We start from the raw sequence: 24,713 nt of genomic DNA, 5'->3' as shown, positions 1-24,713 counted from the left end.
ATTCGAAAATTATTATGCGGGAAGGAAATATTCTGGTGAAATTCACATCACATTTAAAGGTGAAATTACCCAATTCACACTTTCTGAAACAATACATGAACCTAAACAATTATTTTCTGAAATTCACACTCAGCCGAATTTTGCAATGCGGTTTTGCAGCCAAGTAATGTGTACAGAATGTATATACGAAAGTATGCCTTTAAATGCATATATTAGTGAAAATACAAAATGCTTAATATTAGGGGAAATTGTGTAAATTAGGCAGAATTACATATAAAGATGTATGTATTGGGAGAAATTCACGCTAAAAGGCTCTAACTGAACTGTAGAGAACTGAATTTAAGATGCAAAAATGAGAAACTAAGAGAAACTGAAACGAGCGTATTCACCCATCCCTACAAGAGCCGTGCCTCAAACCAAAGGTCCATAATGTCCACCATCTTGTTTGCCATAGCAGTGTGACTGATGCCTCCAAGAAGGTCACAAGCAGGACATTAAGGATTTGTCTCCTAGCAACTGCTATGCACAGCTATGCTCCTTCTGAGAATGGAACTTCCAGTTAACAGTCTGTGATAAATCTGTCCTCAGTACATTTATGTTAATTCCTTCATGCTCTTATTGTGGGATTCTAAGAAAGATAGTTAGGGACAAAAATAGGATGGTGGACTAGATGTCTGTGTGGTATGGTTAAAGTGGACTCTTCCAATGTGCGCTCTCTCTCTCTAGCAAAATAGGAAAACAAGCCCCAAAAAGCACCCTCCATTCCCTCACTGGCAACCCACACTCGAGCTAAGCGGGATGGGGGAAATGAGGTTTGAAATGTTGTGTTTATTTAAAATCTTTTAGTCGTGTAAATCAGTGAAGATGGAAAGCTTCATTTAAAATGCTGACCTGGGGCAGGAGCATTTAGAGTACAAGCTCATCTCCTGTGATTTGAGATTAGCTTGAAAGCTTAACCCGAAGGCGGAGGGGAGGAGGGAACCCTATGCAAATAATCCAGCCAGGCAAATATAGTTCTGCTTTCGGTGGACAAGCATATGGTTTGCTGACTCAGGAATCTGGCAAATTCAATGTATATTTGGGTTTCCTTTTCATATAATGGATCATACAGAACAAAATTCTAACAGGAGGCTTAAACTTGCCCTGTGCCAAAAGGCTATCCTGCATATTTTTTTTCCCTGGCCGTGGATACCTATAAGAAAAACAACTGTATTTGAAAAATTATGAAAGAGGAGAGCAATTTGGCTAAGTTCTCATGTGTGGGGTGCAGAGGGGGTTTTCTGTGTGCATACCTTACTTCCAAGGCAGGTTTGTGCGTTTGTGATTGTAGTGGATCACAACTTCTATTTCATTTTAACAGGATTTGCATGTGTTCGACATTTGCTGCTGCAGCTTAGTGTTGTTTTAATGTTGTTGGTGTTTTTTGTTTTTGTTTTTTTTTAAAGAAACTTGGACATCCCAACTGAAATATACCTCCCCAAAAAAGTTCTCCGGAGAGGATTCTTCCTCCCTCAATAAAATGTTCCAGATACATTTGGTCATCCTACCTCTTTCTCTATTTCCTTGCTTCTTTCTCCTGTCTCATTCTCTTACAGGGTTTAATGCTGTTGACAGAACTGGTGTGACCCACCTTAGGTCAAGTCCTGACCCAGTTCTGAGATCCCACAAGCCCAGGCAACAATGAAGTGAGACTAGAAAGTATTTGAGAGTGGAATTTCCACCTGCAAACCCAAGGGATGCCTTAAAAGATGTACAGGGCTTCCTTAACAAACAAATTGATGTAGAAAGGATTCATCGCAATCCAGTGCAACATCAGTCAGGATGGCCTAAGGTGGGGTATATGATCAGTTGGAGGGGTTAAGTACTTTGCACCTGTACTTTTCAACATCTATAGTTCTTGATGTTTTGTACTGCAAAATTGCTAACAGAAAATGAAAGTGGTTTTCTGTTTTCTTCTAAAATCGGTGGCCTTGGTCCCTGATGTGCCAATTGATTTATATTAAACTAAATATATATATATAGATTAACACAATCACAACCAAAGGGGCTTTGATTGTATGATTTTCCTCTGTAATAGCGTCCCAGATGTCTGCATGCGCCTGAGTCTCTTTCTAAGCAACTGTTTTGTTGGCCCATTTGGGAGAGGTGCCATTGTACAACCTGTGGCTTTTCACCTGTGAGAATCTTCAAATGCCTTATCCTCCAAAGAGCTATGTCAATAAGGATAGAATTCTCTCAGCAGGGACAATGCGATATTTGTGGTCCTATCCTTTCTCATTTTCCTACCTATCATGTTTGAAAATTCACAATGTTAGACTATGCTGCCAAGTTTAACATGTTAGCCCTCATAGATATTTGCCTGAATAGACAACTGAGCAACTCTGGAACTTTGTAAAGGGAAACAGGAGAGTTAGGGGTACATCCCCCCTCTCTTTCACACACACACACAAGCTACAGCTTTGTGCAAATCTCCTCTAAAAGTTCTCCATTCTACATGTGGGCAGATAAATTTGTGGAGGGACTATTATACTGAAATTCTCAATGGGAAGAAAAATCTCTCCAACTTTCAAGAGTAGCACTCAACATTAACACTAGAAGTAAGACTGTGTCTTCATAGATCAATAGATAGATAGGTAGATGATAGATAGATGATAGATATAGATAGATAGATAGATAGATAGATAGATATAGATAGATAGATAGATAGATAGATAGATAGATGATAGATAGATAGATGATAGATAGATAGATGATAGATATTAGATAGATAAACACACATAAGCAGTTATTGCAATCACTGGTAGCCACAAGTATGCTGAAAAACTGGACATCATTTTGTAATGTCCCTGATGTTCCGAACTCAGCAGTATTATATGTGTTGTGTGGGGCAAATGGCAACAACATACATACACCTGCAATGGTTGGGAATTATATTCAGAGAAAATGATGCGGGGGGGGTGGGGGGGGAGAGAGAGAAAGAAAAATCATTGTATTCTTCTGAGGAACAAACTGTCCTCTATGGAATTTTGGTTCAGCTCCACACCCAGCTTCTACCACCACCACTGTTGCATAGACTCATTCATACATAGCCTATCTCAGGAGCTTGTCCTACACTCAAGCAGGACCCTGGCAGAGACACATGCCCAACTGGCATGTTCTCTCCCCCCTGGTCGATTGTTCAGGAGCTTCAAAAGCTTTCTTCCACCCGAACATCACAGTGACAGCTGCCAACTGACACCGGCACACTTAGGGATCCGCAGAGTCTTCGCAGCTTGCATAACAGACCTCAGCAACTCAGCATTTTGGCTAATCTACTTTATTTACATATAAACACTCACAGAGCACTGCAACATGGCTCCCTCTCTCTCTAGCATCAGACAGCAAAGAGAAAAAGAACAAAGGACTATAGTCCTACTTCACAGAACACAGTAACACAAACTTCCTGTCTCCGTCACTTCCAACTCTGTGGAGTCAAAACTTATACCGTCATGTGAAAGACAACAATCTCATGACTGTAATCATGGAGCAGGAATTCTAACAGGATACACATTCCTTCAGTTCTGTGGGACTCAGGCTATAATACTGATACGTCTTGTATAAATTGTAATGCACACATAGTCCTATGTCAGCAACCGGAGCTATACAGCAAATATGCATCGCAGGCATTGGGTAGCAGCCAAAAAGGAATAGGTCAGTGATTGGAGCAATTGTGTACACCCCAGCATGAAGCCCCACTATGAGGATAAGATCAGTACAGTCATACCTCGGGTTGAATACGCTTTGAGTTGAGCTCGTTCGAGTTGCGCTCCTCGGCAACCTGGAAGTAACGGAGCGCGTTACTTCTGGGTTTCGCTGCTTGCGCATGTGCGGACGCTCAAAATGATGTCATGCGCATGCACAGAAGCGGCGAAAAGTGACGTGCGTGTGCGCAGACGTGCCATCGCTACTTACGTTTACTTCTAGATACGAACGGGGCTCCGGAACGTATCCTGTTCGTATCTAGAGGTACCACTGTAGTTATAGACAAGCTGCTTTGAAGACACCGATTAATGATGTTATCTTGCAAAGCACAACTAAAGGGGGGGGGAACTGTCCAGCATATTCTGGGTGCGTATGCCATTCATTTGGGACAGTGGTGTCGACGTAAGGTCTACCCTACAGTCTACTCTGAAATTCCTTCTGATATGTAGGTGTTCTGTGGCAGGCATGCAGGTGTTCTTTGACAGACAAATCAATGCAGAAAGGCTTCCCCGAGGGTTTGAAGCTTGAAAGCTACAAGACTAAGCAAAAACAGCAGATTCCATTCTGGGGAGAGTGGGGTTGGAGAGACCAAACAAAGGTGTTCTCGTCCCTGAAATTGAGCTGCACAGAAAATAATCAATAGCGTAACTACTTTGGACTAGATATGAACAGTTACTGTAATGCCTCTTAATTAGCCAAATTAGGTCATGTTCCTTGTACAGGGGTATGATTCTGGCAATTTCCCCATTTGCCAGAAATCCACAAAGATCAATGGAATAATTAAGGAGTGATGCATCATAGCAAGCCAAAAATGATGTAGCTTATTTTTAAGAGGCTACAGACCATCAATACCATCTGGACAGTTGGCATTGGTAATTTTATAATGTCCCAGGGTCCCTTCCCCCCGAGTATTTTGATATAAAATGTGTACAAACAAAGCCCATAATGGCTACTCTCATTCCACTCTTTATTGAGGTCGACGACAATTAGCACACAAATTTAATCAGTATAAGTGTTTTCAAATGACTGGTTTTATTTTCTATTTTGAATTTTTAAAGTTGTTTTTAATTTTTGATTTTAATTAGTGTTTTTAATAGATATATTAATTAGTATTTCTAATTAATATTTTAACCTGTCTTCTGTAAACTGCTTCAAGGTCTGCCATTCTCATAAGTGGTGTATTTAGTGGAGGAGTAAAGACTACAGTCTTGCGTGGGTTCTGAAGTGAACAAAAAATCCAGTTGTCCACTCATATACTTTAATTAATTAATCAATCAATCAAGAGTGCATAATTCAGGCATCACTATTCTGTGTTGGTTGATCTTAGTGTGCATATTTCATTGAAAAAGAAACGAATGCCTTGTTGGATCAGACCATGGTCAACTGGTCCTGGAATGAACTAGTGGGATATAGTGAACAGAATGCGTGGTAGGACTTGGGACAGAATTGTTTCCTTCCCCTGCATTTCAACACTTCTTCAGATATTATAAGCAAATTTTGCAATAAGGTTCCTGAGATGGAGGAGCAGTATCTATGTTTGGATACAACTGGAAACTAAATTTCAAATGGCAGGAAAGAACATTACGTTAGGTAAACCACCCCAAACATGGCACGTGAAATGACATCGCGAAACTCTTGTGATTTTCTGAGTTAATGGGTTTGCATTTTTTCCCCTTTTCTGAAAACAAGTAGCATGGAACTTAGTTCTAAACATCCACTAGATTCCCAGAACTGGCTTTTCTATCAGGTGAAAGCTAGCATATTTACAAAGCTAAGGAGGGTCCACGATAGTTTCAAATGGGATGGGGGACCACACGTTGAGATTTATGCATTGCAGGGGGTTGGCCTAGATCATTGCTTCCCAAACTTGGGTTTCCAGCTGTTTTTGGACTGCAACTCCCATCCCCCCTAGCAGCAAGACCAGTGGTCATGGGATGATGGGAACTGTAGTCTGAAAACTGCTGTAGACCCAAGTTTGGGAAACACTGGCCTACATGATCCTTGGGATCATTTCCTTGGCATCCCTTCCAACTCTAAAATTCTATGATTCTATAAAACACAGAAATTAACAGGTGAGGGAACACTGGGAAGATGGAATGAAATGCCATCTGAATGCAGCTTCAGGCTCCACAGCCTCAGTTCTATGCATATTTTTCTAGGAGTAAACCTCATTAAACACAGCAGAATTTACTCCTGAGTAAGAATACGGGACGCGGGTGGCGCTGTGGGTAAAAACCTCAGCGCCTAGGGCTTGCCGATCGAAAGGTTGGCGGTTCGAATCCCCGTGGCGGGGTGTGCTCCCGCTGCTCAGTCCCAGCGCCTGCCAACCTAGCAGTTCGAAAGCACCCCCGGGTGCAAGTAGATAAATAGGGACCGCTTACTGGCGGGAAGGTAAACGGCGTTTCCGTGTGCGGCTCTGGCTCGCCAGAGCAGCGATGTCACGCTGGCCACGTGACCCGGAAGTGTCTCCGGACAGCGCTGGCCCCCGGCCTCTTGAGTGAGATGGGCGCACAACCCCAGAGTCTGTCAAGACTGGCCCGTACGGGCAGGGGTACCTTTACCTTTACCTTAAGAATACATAGGATCAGTTTTCACGCAAACCCTTTTCAGTCCCCACCCCAAGGCAGCTTCATGCTTTAGCCATAATTTGAGTTCAGATCAGTCTAAGGCTGGTTCACATTAGTATGCACATTTCCTGTTACTCAATTTGAAGCTGAATGGTCAACTGCATGATTTCTTTGAAAAGTATTTCATTAAAGCGCTCGATATGGCATTTGATATGGGGCGGCTCATTTAAACATGCAAGCCACCAGCTGATTTTGTAATCATCCTTTCATGAAGAGCAAGTCAGCTGTGCCTTTCTAAACAGGGGGCCTTGGACCTCAGTGCCACAGCCTGCTCAGGGTCTTCTCATGTGCTCACCCCATGACCCCTAGTTTATTTTCCCCTACTTACCGGTATTTTAACATCTGAAACCTTCGGGTTCCTCCAAACCTGCGTCACCCCTTTACTGTACATAGGTGGTGCTTGTTTGTCTGGTAAACAATGGCACTCCCAACCTCAATATTGGAAATAGTTGGAATGCTGTTTGGGTTGCATACCCACCCCTATAGTCCTAGCTGTGAAGCATTTTGGGTAGAAATAACCTGCTTCCCAGGTTTAACATGGGGATAATATAAATTAATCCATATGCACTGCTCTGCACTCCTTGGAGAAATGTGTCTGATAAGTCTAAGTGCAACGGAAGTGGTTTGAATAAGCATTCTCTGCCCCTCAAAAACAGATGGCTCAGAATGAATGAATTCAGATATCTTCAACCATATTTTCAGATGAGTCTCTCCTTACCCAAATTTGTCCTTTTGCCAGAAGGGAACTTTTTCAGTGTGTTTGTGTGTTTAAGATGGGCGTGTGGGTGTCTGAGCAGAACGGCTAATATTGGCTTGCTTATCTTTCCTCCTCCATAACAAGCTTTGCGGACACAATTTTCTGGACCTCTGAGACCTTCATTGTCACAGCCATGGCTGTGCAACTGAGATGTGGTGTGGCAGAATAAGCCATGGTGGCAGGCTTGTTCCATGCAGCAAAATATATTTGTGCTCCTTTTTCTATTCCCTTTTGACAGTGTACATCATTTGTTTCAGTTTCTCACACACGAGAGGTAGTTGTCACTGCTCGGTTGCTGTCAGAATCGCACATCATCCTTGAGTTAGGAGGAACATTTAAATTACAGAAAAGGCTGAAAGCAGTGGTGATTGTATCAGGAATGTCTTACAAAAGCACAGACATGCATTGAGGGGTGAAGTCCCTCCTGCCTTTTGCAAAATAAGGTGACTTTCTGCCCTCCCCTTTCCTTCCTAGGAAATGAGAATTCTACAAGTTTTGAGTGGTCTAGTTAAGCACAGTCAGTACCACAAGTAGAAAGAGCAACAATTAATCAGGAGGGTGGGACTGAGACTCGCGATATATTTGGTAATTCAGAGAATGTCAGGGTGGCTGAGTCTATGCTGTATACTGAAAAAGCTGGAGAAACTATGTGAATTCGCTATTAATCCAGCAGGTGACATATTTTATCTCAAATTCAACAGTTAAATCTCAAGCAATTAGACCACTGACACCATCTGAAAAACTGATTCTGAATTTGACTGAACACCCTCCCAAATATGATCAATCCTGTACAAAATACTCACTGACTTGGCTATTTTACAAATGCTTGGTATTAAACAAAATTGGGGGGGGGGGAAAGAACCTAGGTATAGAAATTGCAGAAGCAGATAGGAACAATCTATGGACAAAAAATACTCCCTAAAATCAACACCAACCCTCAATTAGAGAAAATTATTTTAAGTTAATACATAGATTGCATCTAATACATAGATTGCACCCTTGCCTGTGTTGATTAACAAATTTTAATGGAACTCAACTTAAATTATTACACAAAGAACTTATAACTTTTCTTCTAGTAGCAGCCTGATTACTGATTACAGGAAAAAAAACACTGGAGGGGGTAAAAGAGGAAAACCGATTGTTTTGATTCTGTTTATGTTTATATTATTTTTTCTTGAAGATTAATAAAATGTTTAAAAATCAACATTGAATCAGGAATGCTTACCAAATCAGAGGCATAGAGTGAGGGGGGGAAACCCTTCTGCAATTTGCATGAGCAGATGGCTTTCTGCCCTCTCGTTTCCTTCCTAGGAAATGAGAATTGTACAAGTTTCAAGTAGTCTAGTTAAGCACAATCAGTGTTTCAAGTAGCATGTGCTAAAATTAATCTGGAGGGTAGGACTGGGACTGGGGATATATTTCGTAATTTAGAGAATGTCAATGAGGTTGAGTCCTATGCTGTATACTAAAAACGCTTAAGGAAAATAAGTATCTTGGGGTGTTACATATAAGTGTGGATTGAAAACATGGGTTGGCAGTCGGTATGTCTGTGTTGGCCATGCCCCTTCACCGTTCTTGTCAACAACTCAATCGGTTGGTGTTTTAGACATGTGGGAAATGGGGGATGACAACTAGGGGGTGAGGTGGAGATTTAGCATGGCTGCCCCAGCTCCCCCTGCCCATGTTTAAGTAAGACCTAAACATAATGCCAAAAGAAAGCTTCAGTCCTTGTGGATTCTGGGATGAATTGACCTGATCTGGAACACCCAAAATAATGTGCAGATCAGAATTTAGTGCAGATCAGAACAGCTTTGCTGTTGTTTAGTCGATTAGTCATGTCCGACTCTTCATGACCCCATGGACCAGAGCGCCAGGCACTCCTGTCTTCCACTGCCTCCCGCAGTTTGGTCAAATTCATGTTGGTCGCTCTTATAATACTGTCCAACCATCTCATCCTCTGTTGTCCCCTTCTCCTTGTGCCCTCCATCTTACCCAACATCAGAGTTTTTTTCCAGAGAGTCTTCTCTTCTCATGACGTGGCCAAAATATTTGAGCCTCAGCTTCAGGTTCTGTCCTTACAGTGTGCACTCAGGGCTGATTTCCTTAAGAATGGATAGGTTTGATCTTCTTGCAGTCCATGGGACTCTCAAGAGTCTCCTCCAGCACCACAATTCAAAAGCATCAATTCTTTGGCAATCAGCCTTCTTTGTGGTCCAGCTCTCACTTCCATACATCACTACTGGGAAAACCATAGCTTTAACTATACGGACCTTTGTCGGCAAGGTGATGTCTCTGCTTTTTGAGATGCTGTCTAGGTTTATCATCGCTTTTGTCCCGAGAAGCAGGCATCTTTTAATTTCATGGTTGGCTTTAGTACTTCACTAATGTGTGATGCAGTTGTCAGCTCAAAAAATATCACCTTTGCAAATACTATTTTGAAAGAAAACACACTTGCACACATTGAAGAAGCCCTGTACAGTATTCCCAGAAATAATAATATGTAATCACATGACATTATTATTGTCAGGAAAATTCCCAGTCAATCATGTGGTGGGAACTGGGCTTCTCAGCAGCTCCAATTGGCTCTTATCTTTATAGAAGTGCTTGGGATTTCTTAAAGGGTGGGGGACGAAGAAAAATGCTGTCAGACCACCTTGTAACTTTAAGCTTATGTCACATTTGAAAGTATACTCTCACACCATAACCTCTGCCACTCAATCTCCAGGAGGGTGTCCCCCAACCTCCCCCCCCACTGGAATTTGTCTGGGCTCAAATATGTTTAGAAATGTGCATTTTAGAGGGGAAAACATTAAATAAGCATTGAGGTATGTGTTAAAATGCTAATGTGTTTTGTGAGATTAATGCAAAAATGAGATGGATTTACCTTAGTTGTAAATGCATGAGAACGTCATATCAGGAATAGACTAATTTGCCCATGCCTACTATTGACAGGGGGACGCGGGTGGAGCTGTGGTCTAAACCACAAAGCCTAAGGCTTGCCGATCAGCGGTTCGAATCCCTGCGACGGGATGAGCTCCCGTTGCTCGGTCCCTGCTCCTGCCAACCTAGCAGTTCAAAAGCACGTCAAAGTGCAAGTAGATAAATAGGTACCGCTCTGGCGGTAAGGTAAACGGCGTTTCTGTGCGCTGCTCTGGTTCGCCAGAAGCAGCTTAGTCATGCTGGCCACATGACCTGGAAACTGTACACTGGCTCCCTCGGCCAGTAAAGCGAGATGAGCGCTACAACCCCAGAGTCGTCCGTGACTGGACCAAACGGTCAGGGGTCCCTTTACCTTTACCTTTACCTTAACTATTGACATGCCAGGATACTATACCTTCCCATCCCTAACCTTGCCACTGCCCCATCACAACCCAGTAAGCTGCAGTCATGCCAGTGTGGGGATGACAGCTTTATGTCACTGCCCCCAACACCCCGCCTACTGGATATTAGTTTTGGTAACTACCAGGTTGAAATGCAAGGCAATATCCAAGGCATCTGAAAATGATTCAGATCGAATGCAGCTGCCCATTGAATGGGAGTGAGCCCAGTGGCGGAGCTTCATGCTCCGGCACTGGGGGGTGGAGAGCAGGCGGGGCAGGGCTGGCGTGCACCCTGGGGGCGTGGTGTGCGTCCTGGGGGTGGGCAGCCATGATGGCACCCCACCGGGATTTCGCTGCCAGGGGCAGTGCGCTCCCCCCACCTCTTCCTCCACCAGTGAGTGAGCAATGAGAGTATATAACCATTTGAAAGGGCTGCAATGGCTCTCAGTTTGTTTCTGAGGGAAAATTAGATGCATATATGTTTAGCAAACATACACTCACCCATTTAGTGTGTGTGTGTGTGTGTGTGTGTGTGTGTGTGTGTGTATTTTCAACACCAAATGTAAGAGGGGGGCACCCAACCCTGCCTTAACTGGGGTGCTTTCAGCTGTCCACACACACACTGAGATACTTTCCACTTTACTGAAAGCATCCCAGCTTAGCAAAGTAAGATGAGAGCAAGGTGTTGGCTGTGCTTCCCTCCTCTATGCCTTGAGAACCTCTCTCACAATAACAGTCTCACTATAAAACTCCCTCCACACAAAGCTCAGCAGACCAGTTCTGATTTTCTTTTCAGGGGGTGAGAGGAAGTGAAAACTTTTGATTACAGTAGGTGTTGATGGGTAATACCTTGTTTTTAATTGTAAATTGTGGCCTGATTTCAGACATGGTATGTCGATAAGTAATCCAAGATTGCTTCTGATTCACTGTTTGCTGTTCAATTTGAGGTTTCTGACCGTAGCTGCTTTTTATGTGGATGAGTTTTATTGTTGCTTAAAAAAAAAGATAAGGACACGAACAAAATAAATGTTCATCTACATATATGTTATAGAGTATGGCTAATGCGATTTGAGTGGTTAGCATCCAGCGCCAGCAGGGGATTTTTGTGCATTGACAGATGATATGGATAACTGACAAATGATTTGGGGCAACGTAAACTGATCAGACATTCTGTTCACTTGTCTGCTCATTATGCTTAGTCTCTAAGTAGATTATGTATGTTGCTCAGCAAAAAAACCCCCGCATAGTCCCCAAAATAGACACATGCTTTTAGACTGATGTTGTTTGTGTGCACTTAGAGAAGTGCAAAGTGAAGTTGTTTCTCCTCAGGTGTTTCTCTTTCCCCCACCTCCAGCTCTTCATATCAGCACTGCTTCATTAATTTCAGATTAATTTCTGTTTGTATACACACCAGCATTGCTGTTTTCTGGGAGGACGCAGGGGGACGCATACCCCTAAATATTTTGCAGTGCCCCAACCGACTGACCATCATGCCAGCTGTCTCCACAGTAGCAGTGCGGAAGTACTGCATGCACAGCTTCACTAAGAGCCAGGGCATCTCTCCTCAACAGCCACAGTTGTGTGTTCAGACCCAGAGACCTCCCCCTTAAATAAAGACGCATTTGACTCAAATTTTAGTTTTGGTTTTTGGCAGAATTTAGGCCACAACTTTATTGATTACAGAAAAGTGAGTGGTTTCATAGGCTCTGGTTCGACTAGCTCCCTGCACCCTTGCAGGTAGCGCTGACCCAGAGCTTTATCATAGGTCAGCCAAGGGTGAACACCTGAGGCAGGTGAAAAGCCCGGGAGCAGACTCTATTCACTCCCCAGATGCTCCCCTGGTCTCAGGCACAAGCACAACCCCCTTTTGGGGGTTGACCAAACCAAGTTGAGTACCTGGATTCCTTTAACAGAATACCCTTCACATAGGGATGGCGAGAGAGTTCTCCCATCCCTATCACATGAACCAGTGCCTATCTGCAACCTTACAAGTTGTGACGAATTGCTACATGGCAGGCAAAACCCACAGCCAATCAGCCAAGTGGGGGAAATTCCTGTCGTGCTCCTGTCCCAACGACAGACAACACATGACGGCATTGCAAGGTCAATCGCAAAATGCCCTAAAATTAGGGAGAGGTAGGTGGGTGTTCTGAATGCATGAGCCGAAAGAGGAAGCTCTGGGTCATGTGCATGGGTTTATATAGGTCCCTCAGTCTGTTTACACTGCACCCATTGACCAAATTACACCCAGCAATGAGGGAGCTACCACTTGGGCGTTGTGGCTATCCAATAGATCCACCCACAACCAGGAGGTCAGTCTCCAGGTCTCACCGCAACATGTGCCCTCTTTTAGGGAGGACACAATCTGCAGCAGGAGGAGAAGCTGGCTGCAGAAGCAGCTCCACTCTCAGCCACCTCCGCCCTATTCAAGTAGGCCCGGCCAAGCCAGTGGCCCAGGAGAGCCAGTGTGGTGTAGTGGTTAAGAGCGGTAGTCACGTAATCTGGGGAACTGGGTTCGCGTCTCCGCTCCTCCACATGCAGCTGCTGGGTGACCTTGGGCCAGTCACACTTCTTTGAAGTCTCTCAGCCCCACTCACCTCCCCACTCACCTCACAGAGTGTTTGTTGTGGGGGAGGAAGGGAAAGGAGAATGTTAGCCGCTTTGAGACTCCTGAAGGGGAGTGAAAGGCGGGATATCAAATCCAATCTCTTCTTCTTCTTCTGCTGCTGCTGCAGCTGTGGGAAGGTCCACTGCAGGTCGTGGAATATTGAGGAGGCCCAGCCTCCTCCTCTAAAAAATTGGGGAGGGGCTCAACCCCTCAGACCCCACCCCTTGATGGTGCCTCTGCACCAGAGGACATTGACAGTGTGGGGATATCTTGCCTCTATGCATAGGAGTTCACACCTTAGCTAGAGATAACCTAGGAATGGCTTAAGGACGGCATGAAGCTGGTTTGAGAAACAGCACATCAAACAGTTGCACTTTATATATATATATTTAAAAAATGCAAGATACATATGCACTTTGGAAAACATCATGCAAACATGGATGGAAAACTCAGCCTTAGAAATGTAGCAAGAGCACAGCAAAGGGAAGTGTGAACACAGCTTTAGCCTTCGTCAAAGAAAATACTTCATACTAAATGATTTTCACTCAGTCCTCTGCCCAGAAGCTAGCTGGAAGCCCCATGTGATGTGACCATTCATTATGACTAGCCCTGGACAATAGTCATGGCTTTAAGACAGTGCATGCTATCATACATAAAGAGTTCTTTTAGTGAAGGGTTAAGTAGTCAAATGGGCACTTCCAGTTGATGCTAATGGAGTGGTTCTTATGGCCCCCTGTTCCCATAGCAAATGAATGGACTGGAGTGGTAATTCAGCTTTATATGTTATACCGTACGTAGTTAGAAATTGCTCAGTGTCGGAATATATGCTCAAAGCATTGACATGTTTTCAAGAATTATAATGGCCTCCTTCATTTAATAGGAGCCATTATTAGAATGCTCTGCTTCACTTAATAGGGATCATTATTTTTTCCCTTTTTATCTAGAGTGTCTTCCACCATACAAAACACTTGTCATGAACTGTATATTGCTCCATGCTACGGCTGTTGATTGTCTCCAAAACTCATTTTATTCTGAAACCATTATCAAGTGCAATTAATTCTCCTGAAGCCCTGCACTTCCCCCTGTCAGCAGGAGGCTTCGTGGCATTGCATTAAATTCGGCAATAGCTTCTCCGGAGCTGTAACATATATCTCTTTGAACATCTGGTGGTAGCTGCAGCAAGGAACCGTTTCATAGGAAACATTTCTTGAGCTTAGTAAATGAAATTTCAGCTGATGAGCTTTACTTCGTATAGGACTTCGGAATGTTCCATATTCACAGTATGCATGTGAATATGCCTGACTAAGGCTGTCAGCCAATTAAAAACTGTTTAATTCATTAATCATCTGGTTGTTCATTGATTAGTGTGTTGATTACATTGAAATTAATGTGCATATAATCCAACTTGTGTGTACAGTGGTACCTCGGGTTACATACGCTTCAGGTTACATACGCTTCAGGTTACACACTCCGCTAACCCAGAAATAGTACCTCAGGTTAAGAACTTTGCTTCAGGATGAGAACAGAAATCGTACTCTGGCAGCGCGGCAGCAGCAGGAGGCCCCATTAGCTAAAGTGGTGCTTCAGGTTAAGAACAGTTTCAGGTTAAGAACGGACCTCCGGAACGAATTAAGTACTTAACCCGAGGTACCACTGTACATGTTTGTGCAAGCGTGCACACACACATGTCTGTGCTTACACACATATACCCCCTTTTTAGGAAAAGGCTCCCCAATATGTTTTCATTGAAATATTCACTACAGCATGCAAAAAGCCAGTAGTTAGAATCTTCTGGCCTTCACAGGCTTGTCACCAACAAGTTTCCTGGTCAGTATTGCCCAAATCTGCCTTTGATTAATATTGATGTTTGCTAGCATTAATATCACTTTACAGACATAATGAGGCTATTGTTAATAAGGCTTAGCACTGCTAATTGTACAGCAGTCTTAATCTTCCCACAATAGACTTTTGATGCAACTCTTACAAACCCTTCACTCAGAATATATGGTGTCTTTTGGACACAGAATGCATTCGTTTATATAAGAACTAGGATTGGCAAAGAGGTGGCGTACTGGCATTGTGTGAAAGGATCTCATTCTTACGAAGTCTCTGTCATGATATTCTACTCAATATTGATCCAGAGCAGAATCCAATGTATAGTTACCAGAGTAATAACTTAAACATGTTGCAGGATTCCCAAAAAAATAGACCAGAGCCAATTGCATTTCATCCCGCAGAGCTTTACCGCTACTGAAGGCAAATGAGCACAATGATCACAAATCCAGCACATTCAGGCTTGGCACTGTCCATAAGAAATCCAGTTGCAGCAGACTTAACTTAAACTTACAATAACTTATAACAAGTCTAAACCTTCACCCTATCTATGTTCACAACACCAGAAGGAAGAGAGATAGAAAGAGAAAGTGTTTCCCAGGCTCCTTCTGGCCCTACTTTTATAGTCAGCATGACCTTTGCGAAAAAGATAAGAGAACCAGTTTAAACCAGCTGTGCTCACCTTCTCTGAAGGAATAACCCAAACACCATGAAGTTTCTTTCACACAGAGAAGCTTCCAGAACCCTCTTGAATTAAGAAGAATAGAAAAGATCTCTACACATCAGATCAATACTTTCTGTACTAAGAAATGCAAACTGACAGTCTCATCCATATGCCGTTCTCATACTGTATATAAGCTCATGGTGCATTCTCAGTTTGTGATTTTTATCATCTGAGTCTAGATGAAATGTGCTCCTCGGCCTTTGACTGGCACCATAACGCTCTTCTGCATGCTGGGAATCCATAAACCCAATATGCTCAGTGTAAACTCATGTTGGACCTTGCCAACAAAGGTCCATATAGTAAAAGCTATGGTTTTCCCAGTAGTGATGTATGGAAGTGAGAGCTGGACCATAAAGAAGGCTGATCGCCGAAGAATTGATGCTTTTGAATTATGGTGCTGGAGGAGACTCTTGAGAGTCCCATGGACTGCAAGAAGATCAAACCTCTCCATTCTTAAGGAAATCAGCCCTGAGTGCTCACTGGAAGGACAGATCCTAAAGCTGAGGCTCCAGTACTGTGGCCACCTGATGAGAAGAGAAGACTCCCTGGAAAAGACCTTGATGTTGGGAAAGATGGAGGGCACAAGGAGAAGGGGACGACAGAAGATGAGATGGTTGGACAGTGTTCTCGAAGCTACTAACATGAGTTTGACCAAGCTGTGGGAGGCAGTGGAAGACAAGAGTGCCTGGCGTGCTCTGGTCCATGGGGTCACAAAGAGCCGGACATGACTAAATGACTAAACAACAACAAACTCATGTTCCGAGTGTGGATCCTTATTCAGCCAAAGTTGCCCTCATCACACATTGACCAAACACAGGGATTGCCAGTGTGGTGCCTTCCAGGCATAATTGGACTCCAACTCCTATCAGTCCCAGTCAGCAAATCCAATGGCCAGGAATGGTTGGGAGGTGCAGCCCAGTGACACTGGGAGGGCCACAAAGATGGCTCTATACGACCTAGGACCCACGTACCTATGGGACCGCCTCTCTTGGTATGCCCCACGAAGGACCTTAAGGTCTATAAATGACAACATTTTGGAGGTCCTAAGTCATAAGGCGGTAAGGTTGGTCTCAACAAGGGCCAGGGCCTTTTCAGTACTGGCCCTGACTTGGTGGAACGCTCTGTCACAAGAGACTAGGGCCCTACAGGACTTGACATCTTTCCGCAGGTGATCCGCCTGGCCCTTGGTTTGGACTCAGTCTGACCCTTATGTTTCCCTCCCCTTATGGTTTTGACTTTAAAAATGAGGCTGCATTTTAAATTGCATTTTAACCTGTATTTTAAATTGTTTTTTTTTCCTTTTTCTTATTATGTTTTTACTGAAATGTTATTGGTGTTAGCCGCCCTGAGCCTGGCTCTGGCTGGGGAGGGCGGGGTATAAATAAAATTCATTTTTTATTATTATTATTATGAAGAAGAAGGGGAAGCTCAAACATTGTCTCCACTCCTGCCCTGCCCATGCTCAGCTGAAGGCTGAAATATAGCCTACTTAAATGCAGTTATTCACACATGGGATCTATTTCCACCTTCACTTAATGGACACAAGTCTGTAGCAGGAACTCAGTCTGTGTGATCCTACCCCTGTCTATCTGTGCCTTTCACCTGGACAGGGCTTGTGCAAACCAGCCCTAAGTTACAGCAGCAGGCTCAAAGGAAGAAAAATAAATCCAGAAGATTAAAAATATCCATATTTAAATGACATGCTTCAAGTGTTATTTCTCTGTCAAAACAGTTTTATCTCGGTGACACCTTCAGGTTCCAGAAAAGTGAAGCAGAAATTTTGCTATGTTCTTGAGGGGTGGCAGAACTATCAGCGAAGTTCTTAATAACGTTCAGTTGTTAAGTTCATCAGTAAATAGACAAATTAGAATACAGTGGTACCTCGGGTTAAGAACTTAATTTGTTCTGGAGGTCCGTTCTTAACCTGAAACTGTTCGTAACCTGAGGTACTATTTCTGGGTTGGCGGAGTCTGTAACCTGAAGCGTCTGTAACCTGAGGTACCACTGTATTTGCCTACACACACACACACACAGAGAGAGAGAGAGAGAGAGAGAGAGAGAGAGAGAGAGAGAGCTGCATTGTAATTCTGCAGGGTTTTATCCCAGGTTCCCCGGCTCTAGGTACCATATATTGTCTGAAATAACATATGGGATATCAATGTGTTATATAAATAAATAAGCACCATTGCACAAGTGGCCTTCAGTCCCCCTCCAGTCTGATGTTCATTTATGTGGTGTTGATTTAGTAGTTATTACTCAATTGCTTCTTGGGAGAAAAACAATGACAAACCTAGACAGCATCTTAAAAAGTAGAGACATCACCTTGCCAACAAAGGTCCGTATAGTAAAAGCTATGGTTTTCCCAGTAGCGATGTATGGAAGTGAGAGCTGGACCATAAAGAAGGCTGATCGCCGAAGAATTGATGCTTTTGAATTATGGTGCTGGAGGAGACTCTTGAGAGTCCCATGGACTGCAAGAAGATCAAACCTATCCATTCTTAAGGAAATTAGCCCTGAGTGCTCACTGGAAGGACAGATCCTGAAGCTGAGGCTCCAATACTTTGGCCACCTCATGAGAAGAGAAGACTCCCTGGAAAAGACCCTGATGTTGGGAAAGATGGAGGGCACAAGGAGAAGGAGACAAAGAGGATGAGATGGTTGGACAGTGTTCTCGAAGCTACCAACATGAGTTTGACCAAACTGCCGGAGGCAGTGAAAGACAGAAGTGCCTGGCGTGCTCTGGTCCATGGGGTCACGAAGAGTCAGACATGACTAAACAACAACAACAACAACAACAACAACTCAATTATATCTGTGTGGAAGGAGCACAGGGTCACAATGTTTCATAAACCCCAACTTCATAAACTCATGGTTTTTTAAGCCTGGGGTGAATGTCCAACCCTGGTATTTACTTTTTAAATAGCAGCTCTGCGTGTGATGGGGACTGCTGAATGCAGGGGTGAGGGCAGTAAAACTACAAATTGAAAGCTGCTCCCCCCAAGCTTCTCTTTTCCCATGGGAAATGGGACCTTTTTAATTATTATTATTATTATTTATAGAATTTATATACCACCCTATATCCAGGGGTCTCAGGGTGGTTTACATAAAAAGATCACAGTACAGTGGTACCTCAGGTTACAAACTTAATTTGTTCTGGAGGTCCGTTCTTAACCCAAAACCATTCTTAACCTGAGGCGCGCTTTTGCAAATGGGGCCTCCTGCTGCCGCTGTGCTGCCAGCACGCGATTTCCGTTCTCATCCTGGGGCGAAGTTCTCAACCCGAGGTACTACTTCCAGGTTAGCGGAGTTTGTAACCCAAAGCGTTTGTAACCCGAGGTGTTTGTATCCCGAGGTACCACTGTATATAAAATAAAAATAAAAGCAATAACCCAATAATACCCCTTCCCCCCACAAAGAGACACATTCTAAAAGGGTATGGGATGTTGATCAGTTCAACCAAAGGCTTGGTTAAAAAGGAATGTTTTTGCCTGGCTCCTAAAGGTGTATAATGAAGGTGCCAGGCAAACTTCCCTGGGGAGAGCATTCCACAGACGGGGAGCCACTGCAGAGAAGGCCTGTTCTCATGTTGCCACCCCCCGGACCTCTCAAGGAGGCGGTACATGAAGGAGGGCCTCAGATGATCTCAGGGTGATTTTCACGGAGACCTAAGATGCTTAGCAGGAAATGGTTAAATCATCTTTCTCACACATGTTCCTTTCCCCCCTTGGTAGCTGTTGTTATAGTAATATTATGAGTTGGGATGGGGAGTGGGTAGGCTGTATTCCAAGATCCTTCTAATCACTGGATCCGGCAAATGTTAACATATAAGCCAGACTAACTTCCTGGTGAGGTGATCGCCTGGGTGATGAGCCATTAAGCGAACAAAGGAGGTGTCAGGCAGCAGGTAGATAGAAGGGCAAAAGCAGAGTTGAGAGAGATATGAGCTAGAAGCAAAGCAGCAAGCTGGGAACTGAGGGAGTCAGAGGGATGTTTGATTTCTGTTTGAATCTGTGGATAGCTCAATTGGTTAGATCATGGTGCTGAAAACACCAAGGTTGCAGGTTTGATCCCTGTATGGGACAGCTGCATATTCCTGCATCACAAGGGGTTGGACTAGATCATCCTCAGGGTCCCTTTCAACTCTACCATTCTATGATTCCTATGATTTCATCTAAGGCGGCGGCAATGGGGGAAGCAAGGCCCTCTTGGGGTTGTTAATGATGCGAGCCCCTCCCACATAGGCTCAGGTAGCAAATAGATGCAAATACAGTGGTACCTTGGTTTAAGAACAGTCCTGTTTACGAATGATTCGGTTTAAGAACTCCACAAAACCGGAAATAGTGTCCCGGTTTGCGAACTTTACCTTGGTCTAAGAACAGAATCCAAATAGTGGAAGGGCACCGGCCGTGAGGGGCCTCATTAGGGAAAGCACACCTCGGTTTAAGAACAGTTTCAGCTTAAGAACGGACTTCTGGAATGGATTAAGTTCGTAAACTGAGGTACCGCTGTAAACCCTATATCATAAAGATACCACAGTTTCTGTTGGGTTTTATGAGTTTTATGGTTAGTGTACACACATACAAAAATATATATAAAAACAGATCAGCTGTGCATTCTGAAGTTACTCAGCCCAATAAACCTGGGGAATGGAAAAGCTTTCACCATCTCTCTAAATTCCATGAACAACAGATGCTAGTAAATTTACCAATGCTGATGTCACCACTAAGGTAAAGGGACCCCTGACCGTTAGGTCCAGTCATGGCCGACTCTGGGGTTGCGGCACTCATCTCGCTTTCTTGGCTGAGGGAGCCGGCGTACAGCTTCCGGGTCATGTGGCCAGCATGACTAAGCTGCGTCTGTCGAACCAAAGCACTGCGCAGAAACACCGTTTACCTTCCCGCCGGAGTGGTACCTATTTATCTACTTGCACTTTGACGTGCTTTCGAACTGCTAGGTTGGCAGGAGCAGAGACCGAGCAACGGGAGGTCACCCCGCCGTGGGGATTCGAACCACCGACCTTCTGATTGACAAGTCCTAGGCTCTGTGGTTTAACCCACAGCGCCACCCGCGTCCCACTAGATGTCACCACTAGAAAGGCCCTACTCCCCCATACTTGGTGGCCTAACCTTCAAAGGGCAGGACACTAGAGTATCCCATGCTGTGTGCACAGAGTTCCACCCACAGAACTTTCCCTTCCAGGGAGGAGAGGAAAATTACTGCACTAGTTCAGTGCTGGTAATGATACTAAGAGCAGAGCCCCATTTGATAAGTTTCGTGCATATGGAAGATGTCAACAAGGAAGGTATTCTGCTTAGGACTGTGAGCCCAACAAACTCTGTGATATTCTACAATGAAGCAAACAAATTTATAGAAATGCCTTCTCCTTGTGGCTCTCCCCTTCGTTGTAGCCCAGGTTAAGCATGAATCACTCCCTTTATGTGGCTTTAAAGAAAAGTGGATCAATGTGATCAGTTTCTGTGCTTAGTTCCCTATTCCCTGACACTGAAGAAATGGACAAAAGCCCCTATGTTATCTCAGTGTAGTACGCACAAACTGGACTCTGAATTTCCCTCAAAGCAAACGGCGTTAACTGTTGGCATGTCCCATCTAAATGAGGATTCCACAGATGTTTTGCAACAAGAATGGTCCCTTGATTAGATTTTGAGGACAATGTGTCCTTTTCTTAATAACTCTTAGCGGCATCTTAATTGGTAAGCAAATGAATAAAAGATGTGCTTATTACTACTTAATTGACCTGTTTGCTTTCATTGCATCCACTGATATATTTTGGAGAAGCAAATAGGAGGTGCCATTCTTTGTGTTTAATGCAGCCTCTGGAATAATTTATCTTCAGCGGTAATCAAAAACTGCCTCCATTTAAGGATCTGCTTTGCAGACATTATTGTAATTTAAAGTGAGGAAGCGAAACCAAAGGGAGAGCTTCACACCTGTGCTTTGGGGGCTTATATTTTCAGAAAGCAGGAATGGACAGAACACTCTATTTCTTTGTCAGTTTCTAGTCTGTGTCAAATGTGCATGTGCTTATTAATGAATTTATTCCATTGGGCATTAATCTGCAGATGCGTGTTCAGACCCCAAAACCTCCCCCTTAAATAAAGACACATTTGACTCAAATTTTAGTTTTGGTTTTTGGCAGAATTTAGGCCAAAACTTTATTAATTACAGAAAAGTGAGTGGTTGCATAGGCTCTGGTTCGACTAGCTCCCTGCACCCTTGCAGGCAGCGCTGACCCAGGGCACCAGCGTAAGTCAGCCACGGGTGAACATCTTGGTAGGCAAACAGCCGGGAACAGACTCTGTTCACCACCCACATGCCCCCTGGACTCAGGCATGGGCACAACCCCCTCTCGGGGGCTGACCAAACCAGTTGAGTCCCTGGATTCCTTTAACGGAATACCCTTCACATAGGGATGGCGAGACCATTCTCCCATCCCTATCACATGAACCAATGCCTATCCACAACCTTACAAGTTGTAACGAATTGCTATGTGGCAGGTGAGACCCAAATGGACACAGCCAATCAGCCAAGTGGGAAAAATTCCTGCTGTGCTCCTGTCCCAACGACAGACGACACACGAGGGCATAGCAAGGTCAATTGCAAAATGCCCTAAAATTAGGGGGAGGTGGGTGGGTGTTCTGATGCATGAGCTGAAAGAGGAAGCTCTGGGACACGTGCATGGGTTTACAGTGGCACCCCGGGTTACATACGCTTCAGGTTACATATGCTTCAGGTTACACACTCCACTAACACAGAAATAATACCTCAGGTTAAGAACTTTGCTTCAGGATGAGAACCGAAATCGTGCTCCGGCAGCGCGGCGGCAGCAGGAGGCCCCATTAGCTAAAGTGGTGCTTCAGGTTAAGAACAGTTTCAGGTTAAGAACGGACCTCTGGAACGAATTAAGTACTTAACCCGACGTACCACTGTATATAGGTCCCTTGATCCATTTAGACTGCGCCCCATTGGCCAGATTACACCCAGCAACAAGGGACCTACCAATTGGGTGTTGTGGCTATCCAATAGACCCACCCACAACTAGGAGGTCAGTCTCCAGGTCTCACCGCAACACGTGCCCTCTTTTAGGGAGGACACGATTTGTTGAGGTGTTCGGGTGTTTTTTTTTTTTAAAAAAAAAGAATTACAAAATGAATGTGCAAAGGGAGGCAGGACAGGTTTGCTTTTCTGCCAACTGCACTGAAGGTGTTCAGTGCAGCCAGCTTTTACACATCGCTGGCAGAATGGTCTGCCACCAAGTCTCCACCCGTGAATGAGCCCCTGTTTGGCCCATTCAAATGTTAATGTTTTGGCGGCAATTCCGCCCTGCAGGGCGGCTCATGATTCGGGGCTTCTAGGGATGGAAGCAGACAGGTGTGGATCAGGGCGGGATTTAGGTTTGATGAGACCTTAAGCTACTGAAGGTAAAGGGGCCCTTTATATGTCCAGCTGCCCTTTGCCAACAACAAATTGTCACTGTTTTTTGTGTGTGTTGAATATATGTTATATGGTAATTTATGGACCTAATAGGTATCGAAGGTCATTTGCACATAACAAAAGATGTATTTGATCAAAGTAATTGTTGAACTGAAATGCAATTAAGAAGAAGTATATTAATAGTGAGCAGTATGAGCAAGCAAGGGATCAACTGATCAAATCCATACTAGCAAATTTGGCAGGAAAATCTGAAGCCTTCTGGAGGATAAGTCAAATGATATTACACTGACGGTGGCAAAGTTTCTTTCAGAGGTCGCAAGAAACAAAGACCATCATGCTCTAGACATAACAAAATGACTACCTCTGTCTCTTTCGCCTGTTGTTTGGTTGTCTTAACTGTATCTTGTTTTGAAACCATTTTGTGGGTCTATGGACCGCAATAAATATTATTTTTAAAAAAATTAATATTGAAATTGGGGGGGGGGGCAAGAGAGTGGGGCCCTAAGCTATAGCTTGTTTAGCTTATATGTAAATCCAGCACTGGGTGAGGGGCAACAAATGCCGCCCACCTGGAAAGGGGCAAGTGGCCCTTCAAAGCACGAGAGGGATAAATAGAAATGCAATTTATGAAAATCCCTCTTTTGATTTTATAGAGCTGTGTCAAATATGCTCTTGTTTTGGCTTTTTAGGTAGCTGGCAACTTTCATAAGGCAGAATTATTTTAGTTGCAGCAGCTTCCAAAAGGATAACACCGTTGTCTATTGTAGCAAAAGCAATTGGTAAAAATCTTACGAGTGTTGCATTCAGTTGGCAGGTGTAGATGCCTTCAAATGTATGCAAATGATCAGTGGTCATTCACAAGTAGTAGAATTAGTGTGAACACTGTCATCCTAGTGTTGCTAAGTTAATTAACGCCTGTGGTGCGGGTGTAATTCTTCATCTTTCTTTAATCCGGTTCAGTGTCTTTGTTCCCCTTTCCTGCTGCCACTTCAGTGCCATCACCTGCCTAGATATTGCTGTTCATCCTTCCTGGTCAGGTGATTGTGCAGTGAAATGGGATGATGTCAACACGATGCATAACCCACCAGATATAGCTACCGTATTTTTCGCTCTATAAGACGCACCAGACCACAAGACGCACCTAGTTTTTGGAGGAGGAAAACAAGAAAAAAAAATTTCTGAATCTCAGAAGCCAGAACAGCAAGAGGGATCACTGCACAGTGAAAGCAGCAATCCCTCTTGCTGTTCTGGCTTCTGGGATAGCTGCGCAGCCTGCATTCGCTCCATAAGACGTGCACACATTTCCCCTTACTTTTTAGGAGGGGAAAAGTGAGTCTTATAGAGCAAAAAATACGGTACTTGATAACGTTTATGAGGGCCACTGAGAGTGAGGACGATTCAATAGAGAAGAAAATGCTTTGAAAAGGACTGAGAGTAGTGGACTTCCATAAGAAACTGTGTTCCAATTCAGCTATGAAAACATGCCAAACCTGAGTTGGTGTGATACTTTTCTCTCAGAGAAACGTGCGTGTGAAGGAAATGCTTTCGTTTTTCCCCCCTGCAGCATAAGTAAAATTCCAGATATTCATGTTGATATCACTCTACTAGTATCCCTTGCAAAATAAAACCAGCCTGTTGCAGAGAACCATCA

At 43.9% G+C, this 24,713-nt stretch overlaps 1 protein-coding gene across 2 annotated transcripts in view; it reads left to right on the top strand.

Annotated features, from left to right (window-relative positions):
- The window catches only part of BRINP3 (BMP/retinoic acid inducible neural specific 3), a 255,967-nt gene that overhangs the window by 121,300 nt on the left and 109,954 nt on the right, over positions 1-24,713 (top strand). The gene's annotated exons all lie outside the window — the stretch shown is intronic.

This window comes from Podarcis raffonei, chromosome 6, assembly GCF_027172205.1.
Source record: "Podarcis raffonei isolate rPodRaf1 chromosome 6, rPodRaf1.pri, whole genome shotgun sequence".
Lineage (NCBI taxonomy): Eukaryota > Metazoa > Chordata > Lepidosauria > Squamata > Lacertidae > Podarcis > Podarcis raffonei.
This window is presented reverse-complemented; position numbering and strand designations above follow the sequence as displayed.